The following is a 10625-nucleotide window of genomic DNA, read 5'->3' as shown; positions in this document are numbered from 1 at the left end:
AGTTACACTGAAGGTACAGGGAATATAATATGAACACAACTTGCCTTAAAGAGCTTGCCAAGATAATATGAACTCCAGTCCAGCAAGATCACTGTACACCAAAGAAATGATCACCCAAAGACAGAAGCATACTAGATCCATCTGTTAAAAGAGCTGATATAATAGACAAAATTGAGAAAAATTCCCAGTACAAGTATCACTTAACATTCATCCCATTTTTATTCTTTCACATTTCCAGCAATCAGCCCTGCTTATATCACTACAACTTGGACACAAGGTTCAAACAGAGAAAAGGAAGCTGGACTTAAAATACCTGTGTACTATACTAAAGTATTTCCCTTTGGGGGGAAAAAAAAGTGGGGGACACCCACTTTACAAGACAGCCTGAAAATGCAAATACCATAGGCATGATTTTAATTACAATAAATGCTTATATGATATGAAACCAGAAAATTTCATATCCAAACTAGATAAGCTGAAGCAAAGTATTAAAAAAGGAATAGAAACATGCCACTAAGCAATAGAAAGACACAGCTATAACCAGCACAAACTGGTCCTCAAAAAAGCCAGTCCGTTAGCATGAACTGAAGCAGAATCCGACACTACAATTATAACAAGGTATTTTCCTTCACTCCAAGTCCAAATTGTGGAGAGCTGTTTCTAATAAAGCCACTCTCAAATAACTGCAGGTATATTACCTCCTTTGGATTTCCAAGTGGGATGTACGTTACGAACACTGGTTGAATTACATTTTTTGATTTGTTGGCCTTTACTTCCCTTTTTCCCAGGGAGGAACCAAAGGGCAAGATGGAGTTTGTGTGGGAACAGGCCGAAGGTCTAGAGTCAGAGAACGTGAGCTGTGACGGAGGAGCCAAGTCCGAGACCAGGCAGGAACAGGAACCAAGTCTAAACAGACAGCAATATCAAACAAACACAGCCATAACCAGGCATCATGCTGATGAGCAAAAAGTAGCTGTGAGGTTTGCAGCTGTACCTAAGAGGCAAGGCAAACTACCAGTCCCCATCCAAAGGCAGTCTTTAGTCTCCTGGGAGAATAAGCATCTCCAGGTGGCCCAGCTGCAGCGCTTAACTGCTGGGGAAGAGCTAACAGTCAGTATGTTAAACCGAACCTCAGCAAACATGATTCATATCTGCTTTAGGACATGTCTGTTAGGTGTCTGAGTGAATAGAAATGGACTGATTAGTGAGCGTTTAGTTTCAATGCAAGCTTGCTAATGCAGGTTGTCCTCAGCTCAGGCACAGCAGGCTCTGTTCTGCATCCAGCCTCTTGGAAACTCTGAGGCTTGGTGGCCTTCCCCATGTGGAAACAGCATTTACACCCAAGAAGTCACTTGATGAGTTGAATATCGTGCATGGTCTGCAGTCTTGTCTCCAAGACAGAAGTCACTGCTGCCAACTCATCTTGCAATGATTTTAATTAAGCCTGTAGTTTAATCAGGTCCACAACTATTCATCATCTATAACAGAAGCAGCACTAGATGATGCCTAAGAGTTTCTAGTAATCAGCTTTCAAATACTGCAAGGCATCAAACAAATGGCAAACTAACATTCCTGTGCAAATAGGAGGTACAAAAATTGTTGAGAAAAATCATGGGGCTCTACTTGAGGAACCAAGACAATAAAGAAGTACTACAAATTCCTGAATAAATACAAATGTAGTCTTGTGATAATCATCATGACATTTCATTTCATGTGAATTTCATTCACATGATCACTGCTGCAAAGATGCTCACCAAAGTTGGGTTAAACTGCTTGCCTGAAGTCTGTCCTAAGAGTGATTCAGGCTGCATAATACATTAAAATATTGCGAACAAAAGCAAGGCACAGAGAGAGAGAGAGACTGCTGATCTCACACAAAGCTCCTAGTTGCATGAATTAAGATGATCGGCAAGTTTTTCCTAAATTTGTCTGCCCTGGCAGTTTGTCAAATCATCTTCTTATGGAAATTAAGGTTTTTGGTTTTTCTTCAAACCCTTTTGGCATGATAAATGAAATTATACAAGGATTTGTATTGATCCAGTATTATTTAGAATTGTGTGTACTACATTGATAATAATGCATTTAACAATACCAGTCATGACATTTAATGCAGTAGAAGACAGCATAAATAATGATGACAGTCATTTGTGAGTTATTGTTTGCAGGTGACACATATGCAGAAAGTCTGCCAGCAGTCTGAAAAGGCAGCAGGACATTTCAACCCCAAGAGCAGTAACCCTGTGCTGTAGTTTTTGTGCAGCTGATGAGGTGCCATTCGGCGGCCGTTATCTTGGCCGTACGCTGCCTCGGGCTGCCGTTTCTGATTATGAGACCCCCAGCCATAGCTCGCAAACCCAGCTGAGCGCAGCTCAGAGAGTGGGAACCTGCAAAATCACTAATTTGAGAGGAAAGAGCACAAAATAAATGGACATGCACAATGTCATGCTTACAGTACCATTGTGCTCTGCAGTTAAAAAAATGAAATAAATATTCGCAATGGTACGACTCATGTACCACCGCTTCCTCCAAAATTATGGTGTAGAAAATGTTGAATTATATAGATCCAAATAAATAAGCTCAGTTTCCAGATAGAAACAACATTGGAAATGTTGGGCCTTTCACCACTCCTTTAAAATGTTGCTTTTGCCACTGCTGGCTACAGAGTTGGCACCGCTCCGCTGCCACCAGCCTCCACCCCGGCCTGCCCAGGGCTGGCGGGACGCTGCGGCCAGAGCAGGGGTGTCCCCTCTCCACCTGCTCCCTGCCAGCGCCTCAGCATGCGCCAGCCGGCTCGGTAATTTAGGGAGAGAGTTTAGCAGACGTCAGCCTCAAATTGTGCTGGATTTGTCCTCACGATGGTCTCTCCCTTGTGTTTGCTGCAAGCTGTGGAACGATACTTGGAGTGGTAGAGGATCAGCCTACTGCTGAGCCATGTTCTCCGTGTGGATGTCACAGTCTTCAACAGCTAGCACTCGAAAACGCAGGGCTAATAAGGCTGGTGGAGCTTGTCCATCTGTTGCAAAAATCTCCATGTAGGAAGCCCACATTTCTGTTTAATTTAGAATTACCTAGACTGTTTTAATATTTCTCGGGAAATAAGAGGTGTCGTCTTTGTTTAAAATCATGCTGGAATTTCAGGGGCCATGAAAGCAGCAGTCTTCGTTTTCTCACCAGTTTCAGGATAAGCTGCTCGTGGAGTTTTCACATAAATCTCAGTTCAACCCCTCGGCAGTCTCAGCCAGCACGGGTGTTTTGAGGGGGAGGGAAGGCCTCTGGGAGGACACGGGGCAAACTCATTTAAGTGACACCTTCAAAGACAGGGCAGTTATGTGGCTCGCTTCTCAGCCATGTAATTGCGTTATGTTCAGGGCCCACTGCTAACGATGCCTCTGTGTGTATTAAGGGCACTTACAGTTACTGAGATAAATTCATCCCTGGTGAAAAGTGCTAATTTCAATAGAGTTATACTGGGCATGAATTTGAGTCACTATGTCCTTTTAAAATTAGCCTATTGGTATTAGTTACAGGAATGCAGTTAAGCTCATATATAACAGTTAGCAAGATCAAAGCCACTGATGGATCACAATCACTGAGAAAAACAGAGGTACTAATCAGATGTCAATCAAACACATAAACATGAATAGCAATTATAGGTATCAGCTGTTTGTAACAGCAGACTCATATTTGGACCTCAGATACCTTAAACAGTCTGGAAGATCAGCATAATGATTACTCTGAAAGGGAAAAACATGTTGTTAATATTTGTTCGTGTGACAGTAAGGTTTTTAGCAGATGGTAGAAAGTGTCAGTCTGAGGCATAATATAATCTTCCTGCTGTTGAATAATTAATGAAGAAAATCCTTACCCATTATAGCCAGCGTGACTGTGTGACTGTGTGAATAGTCTCCACTTGATAAGGCTACGTGTGTGTGAACTCAGGTCGGCTGGTACAATCAGATCCTGTTTTCTGTTGCTTCCTGAAATACACCAGCGTGCGCAGGGCTTATTCCCGTCATCGTCCCTCCTGCCCCAGTCCCCGACCGCACGGCAAAGTCTGCGCTGCTTAATCAAGCAGAGCTTCCCGAGCAGGCAATCAAGGCAGTCTGATTTAGCAGCACAGCCTTCACTGGAGAAATCTCGACCTCGCTGAAGTCACTGGGGGTTTTGACATTGACTTTACCAGGACAAATACCATATTCGGAGCTCTCCCTTTTAACGGGATCATACCCTTCTTCTCTTTTACACTGGCTCAAAAGGGAGTTTTCTCAGTAAGAATTGTATTTTTAGGTATTGGAATACATCAATAGGGAATGTTCAAGGAATCTTGAACTAAAAAACAAATCATGCACACAGTTCTAATTTCAGGGATATTTTAACATTTATACTTCTGTATTATACTAACTGCCATGAACTAATAGCATTAGGTTCTTGTATGCACTGAATAATGGAAGGAGAATTTGGGGATCTGAGAAGCTGGAAAAAAGAAGAAAGGCAGATGAAAAGAGGACTTTAAAAAAATGAGGAGGAGAAGGAGGTGGTCAGAGCTAGGCACAAAAGTTACCCCCTAACCTATCACAAGCTGAAAGACACTCGTGAGGATAAAACGCTGGGGCTGGTAGTGAAAGGAAATTTTAAACCACCAGATCAATATCTGGCTGCAGTGAAGAAAGCAAGCGGAAAGCACGCAGAATAACTGAACGCAAATGGAAAGGATCACTGTATGAGCTCTGCTCGAGGATGTAGAGATGAAAGCTGCTACTTCGTACTTCTCTTAGTAAATGCACTTAGCTATGCTCTTTGTCACAAAAAAATTGAGTTGTTCGAGCCTGGCACTAATAGAAACTCAGTGTAGTTGTCAAATTCTCTGCATACTCAGAGATTTAAGACCTAAAAGTCTCCTTCATCTGCACAAGCAGAGGAAAGGAAAGCCGGGCAGATGTGTGCTGTGGAGACAGCATGGGGAACTGTCAGCTCTGCTGAACAGTTTTAATACTGTTTGCCTGTGCCACTGCGTCTCCAGCACGGCCAGGGCTTGCCTTGCCATTAGCCGTAGCCCTCAGGATGACAGGTAATCCGGCAGTTATCTGGGAAAAGATAATACTGACTTGTGGGTGAGGAGAGGACACTTTGTGAGGAGTGTTCTTTCCTTACTGCTGCCAAGGTCACAATAAAGTTTTAATGCAAAAACATTGGTCTTTTACAACAGGACACTATCGCTTTTCATTACCTGTGCAAGGCGGCTATGGTAGCCCGAGGCAATTCATTATTTACAGCAGCCGAGTCAAGGCAAAAATGGAAAAGAGGGCAGCAGCCTTTAGCAGTCACCTCCTTTCACCTTATTGCTTGTCTGTGTGAACTTAGCAGCATTAACAGGGAGCCCGCTGAGACTGGTAAAAGTCAGTGCATCGGTACAGCCCGTGTCACTACATTAAGCTCATGCTCTTGCTACATTAAAGGTTTGTAGTGAGAAAAATAAAAGTTAAGTTCACTCACGTTCATGCAGAGTGGGCAGATCAAAACCAGACCTGTCTGGTCCCTCTCTGCGGTACCGGGTGCCCGTGTAACGTTCAGCTTCAGGATCAGCATCTGAAACCAGGGAGGTGTAGCAGCAACATGAGACTAGTCAGTTTGCTTTAGCTCGCCAACCGAATGGGGCAGATCGCTGGGGTTTGGTAATAAACATGCTGTCTGACAAAATCAAGCTTCCAAGTGTCGCGTTACATTCACCTTAGTTTCCTCAACTGATGACAAACAATTATTTCACGCCAGTGGGGTTTTTGTTCGCTTTCTTGCATGCAGATGACTTTCAGCACTGCAGAACTCTAACATGAAAATATGAGCGTTAAATACTCTAAATTTTTAGCTACTTTGGAAGTTTTAGCTTCAGCCCTTCAGTTAGAACAGTGTAACAGTTCTTCCTGTTAGCTGCCCTGAGCCTGAAATTAAATCTGAAATCTTTTCTTGGAGATTGCATGCTGGCAGATTTCTTTACATAATATTCACAGCTTGCCTTCAAACGTGCTGAATAAATAGTTTGGGGAAAGGAAACAAACTCTAAGTCATTCTTGTCAATGATTTGATCATGCTATTCAGTGTTTGCCAGAGTCCCTCATCTTTCTATAAAATAAGATATTTCTTAATGTCCTACAATCACAGCAAACTGTCTCCAGAGAAACCCCAAAGCTGGCAATCAGCATTCACTTAAGAGGCATAGCTAGATAAACGAAGGACAGCTGACACAGGTAATTCTGAGCAAGGCAGGCACCAAACACGTAGCTGTATCAGTGTCCGTGAAATACCAGGGCATTTGTTCTAGCCTGGCTGCCTTCAACTCTCTGCGAAGGAAAAGCCTCTGATGTAACTGTGCTGCAAGTCTGCAGAAGTAAAACACATTCTTTAAATAAAGTGTGTCTAAGTGTAAGATTTCCTTTGGCAGGATGTGCGTTGCAGGCTCTCTGGAAGGCTCCCAGGCCATTTTCAGGGTGTAGATGTATCTGAGCCATCACTCGCTGAACAAACATCACCCGCCAGGTCCTAAATTGCAGGGATAAACAGACTTGTTGAATACAAGGTCGAGACAATCATTGCTCAGGGCCAAGCTGCAAAGGAGCAAACCTGGTCCCCCACGTACTGTGCTTTGGGTGTGAATCTACAATAACACTCACTTTTGGCGTGTGAACTCTCAGCAAGCTTCTTAGGCTTTACTGGGATTGTCGCAGTAGAGAGTTTTGCTTATAGAACAAAGTTTGTCTTGGAAATAAAGAAAAGACCATCTGAACACCTGCAGCGATCACACTTTATGTCTAGGGATTAGCAGTATTAGTATTAGCTTCAAAATTTGTTAGGTACTGCTCAACGCCCCAGCTGAGTCTTCTGCTTATTTTTTTCAGAAGGGCCAAACGGATTGTGGCAGATCCTCGCTGTGACAGTTTGCCTTCTCGGCTGACGACCACCGCTGCTCTTTCCAGTCTAGGTGGAAACTGAAAACCTATGGGCAAAAATGATAAGAAACTGTCCTTAAAATATGTATATTTTAGGGACAGTTACCTGCCCTATTTGCTGTCTGTATTTGTATAAACAGGAACTGGCCAATCATACCTTCTTCAAACTAATGAATATTTCAGACTAAAAAAAGAAAGAAGGAAGAAAATGGAATTTCACACAAGTGAGTGAAAAATATTTTTATTTATGTATACATGCATACATATATATATATAGTTTTAAAAGTGATTTCAGTCCTGCTTCTTACATTGCTCAGTGTGAATTGCAAGCACTGATCTCACAGGTGCCTCTGCAAATCTCTGCATTAATGTATGAGATTCTACAGAACTCAAATTAATAAAACGTGTGCTCTCTGAAGAGCAAATCTTTAAGTCAATTAATGTTTTGGATCTGGCTTCAGAGGAATTGAAACTGACTCCTAAACACAATGGATGACAATCACCGGCCACTTATTTTAAAATGAAAGAGTGAAAACAAGGCTAGGACTTCTCAAAAACCAAAGGAGAAGCAGATGCAGAAACCTCTGGAAAAGGTTGTGGAGGAGGAAGCTTTTAAAGCACAAAACAAGTATACTGAGTTCAAGTGAAATGCTAGTTGGATGATCAAAATTTAAGATAATTCTTCTAACAAAAATGAGTATTTGAAAATTGAATGTATTTAAATGCAAGGTCTGGCAATGAATTCAGAGAAAAGGTTTGCCCATTATCTATTAAAATACAGGAAGTTTTTACTAGTAAGTGACACCATCCTTCCTCAACTAAATTGGCAGGGGACCCAAGGACATTTTTGTCCTTTTGTATGCAAGCTGACCACATCTTTGACACATGATCTGCTTAAAGCACGAGTGACAACCTATTTCCACCTCTTGCTCATCATGTGTTTTCAGTACATTCCTGACATCATTCAGCCCTGCCAAGTATAACTTTGAGTATGAGACAGGGACCACTTTCCCTTTTTTGGGAGATGTCTTCAGCTCAAAAAAACTGTTACTTCGGTAGAAACAACAACTATAAACCCAGGTAAAACCCTGCAACCAAATATTGGCACAAACTTCACATGAAATTTTCAGTCACAGTACTAGGGATTTCTCGAAGAGACATTAAAATAGCCAAAAGCTGCCCTTTCTCCGTGTTGACAGTGCATGCTTTTGAAGTGCTGTGCAAACCAAGGAGTGGGGTTTTTTGTCCACTCCTATTTGCCAATGTTAGTTTCTACATCAAAGAAAGAACTACAAGTCCTGAAAAGGTAGCACTGGTAGCACTGAACATCTCGGAGGTTGTCAAACCAGAACTGATGTTTTACTTGGACTTTGCACCAGCACAGACAATTACAGAAAACGTGAGTCAGTAGAGAATCAGGCTCTTTGATAAAAGAATGCTCAAAAAATTAGGAAAAAAGGGTGATCTGTGTTGGATTTCATGAGGTTGTCACTTTTATTGCCATCACTAGCATTTTTGGATATTTAAATTTATCTATAGATGAATTAAAGGAAGTGCATTTTGGGAAATGCCAGTGCTCACTGTATGTTAGTTATCATCAGAAGCTGATTAAGTGTAAGAAGTGGCAGGTATGACTACAAAGGAGAGGAGAGGAGAATTATGTTTGTATTTTCCACAGAGAAATAACTGAGGAAGATAACAGCTTGCAGTGAATGGAGGAGAGATGCATGATACTCCTTCATAAGCTATTCTGATTATTTTTCTAGCTAAAATTCTTCCTATACCCAACATATTATGATACAGTAGTGTATACATGTGCAATTTATCATGTGCTACTGCATTGTTTTCCTTTTACAGACTCAAACATGATCATTTTCACAAGCAGACATTACCCTTTTAAATTTCTTGGTGTCAATATAAATGATGATGAAGTGTTAACTTGGGAACGTGTTTCTTAACCAATAGCTTCTGCCTTTGAACACAAGCTTTACATAGTCCCAGAAGACACATATTTGTATTTACTTCACAATTATACCCACTGGACTTTTTCAACTATTAATGTAATAATGATGCAAACTTTAGTGCAGGGAAGGAGCAATTTCCTTAAACGACAAGGTACTCCATGTCTGTAAAACCCTCTTCAGCTCATGTCCCTAGGGCTTCTTTATACGCCTCTGGGTCTCAACTTGCAGATCCATAGATAGCAATTTTCTTTTTATCTCAAGGAAATTGCACTGATAAAGAAATGGCCCTGAAGTTGTTGGTTCTTTCATGTCTGGAAACTCCGTTATGATTATTTATAAAACACTAAATAGTACGTGGTACTTTTCACAAGATGCTGGTACTGTCCCCATCCCAAGAAGCTGGCGAACACAGAAAGCATGAAATATGTGAATGTTTAAGGGCAGAAGCAATCCTGCTCTGTACTGTCACTTAGCAAAACTATCTTAAACGTGATTATTACGCTGTCAGCTCTGAGGGTTCCTTTTACACATCTTTTCAGCTACTGCACACAGACTTTCACCCTTTTCTTGACTGAACCCCCTTACGGAGATTTGCTTTTATCACTGACAAAAATGGAAGCTTAACATTCAAAACATTGAACTCGGTAAGATCCTAATCAGTTCAGTACAGACAGTGCATGGAAGGAAGGAGAATTACCTACATGAATTATGTTCATTGATCAACACATTATTTTCTATAATGAAGATATAATACAATGATGCTATAATATAGCAACCTTTTGGCTTTTAATACCTTATTTAATTCCCAGTCCTGAATTCAGCTATGAATGCTAGCACAGAAGTTCTCTCAGTCTTGGTATTAGCTGTAACATCTCTCTGCCACAGAAAAGTCACTTACGCATTTTTCTCACACAGAAAAATTCACCGCTTGAATGAGCGAATGGAGCTGCTTGAACGTAACGTTGGTTTGACACCTGACCTTGCGCGGGGCGAGATAATGACACGCAGCGCCAACGGTAGTGTACATCCGGACCAAGTGACAGCACAGTTCTCTTTCTGGGAAGCTTTGTGTCATTACACCATTTTTAATGCAAGTAGCATTGATCTCTCCACGTGACTATTAATACGTACGGCAACGCACCTCCGCGTAATCTCACGTCAGCTGACATGAATTCTGATTTCTCTCGTGCTGCCTCTGCAGTTCCAATGAGAGGTTAAGCAGCAACACCAGCCAAGTGTGCTCCTGACCTTGGAAAACAAAAAATAAACACAGGAAGCACAGTTTTTCTTATGCTGACCCTAAAAAACAGACAACTAGGGTTAAAATATCCCTAAATTTTGACAGAAGGTAAGCAAAAACAAGCAAACAAGAAGTAGCATTTGTAAATCTAGTGAAAAAGACAAGCTAAGAGTGCATATAATGGTGATATCTTACAGGAAAAAACACTCCTTTGTACTCATGAAATAACATGATTTTAAATTATTTTGAGAAGTGACCATCTTCTAATAGATGAACTGCATATTTAGGACTTAAATCACACAGATTGAAAGTGAGAAATATGCTAAAATGGTTGGGGAATGTAAATCCTTGTTTAATTGACACTGCATGGGCTGCCAGGAATAATTAATAAGACTATATTTAACCGCTCTGGCAGCATTTCCCTTTCAGATGCAGATCGTTTTGCCAAAGCCCATTCTCTCTGAAGCAACTCCCTATTCC

The 10625-nt window shown here is 41.3% G+C and overlaps 1 long non-coding RNA gene across 1 annotated transcript; it reads right to left on the bottom strand.

Moving 5' to 3' along the window:
• Nucleotides 1–3696: 3696 nt before the first annotated feature.
• Nucleotides 3697–6066, bottom strand: LOC136992504 (uncharacterized). The gene is made up of 3 exons (XR_010884787.1): nt 5494–6066; nt 3866–3977; nt 3697–3734 (listed from the first exon to the last, which is right to left on the bottom strand). It is a non-coding gene; the product is annotated as an uncharacterized lncRNA (long non-coding RNA).
• Between the last annotated feature and the right edge of the window lie 4559 nt (nt 6067–10625).

Source organism: Apteryx mantelli, chromosome 8 (assembly GCF_036417845.1).
Source record: "Apteryx mantelli isolate bAptMan1 chromosome 8, bAptMan1.hap1, whole genome shotgun sequence".
Lineage (NCBI taxonomy): Eukaryota > Metazoa > Chordata > Aves > Apterygiformes > Apterygidae > Apteryx > Apteryx mantelli.
Note: the sequence above shows the minus strand (reverse complement) of the source record. Positions and strands in the feature narration are given on the sequence as shown.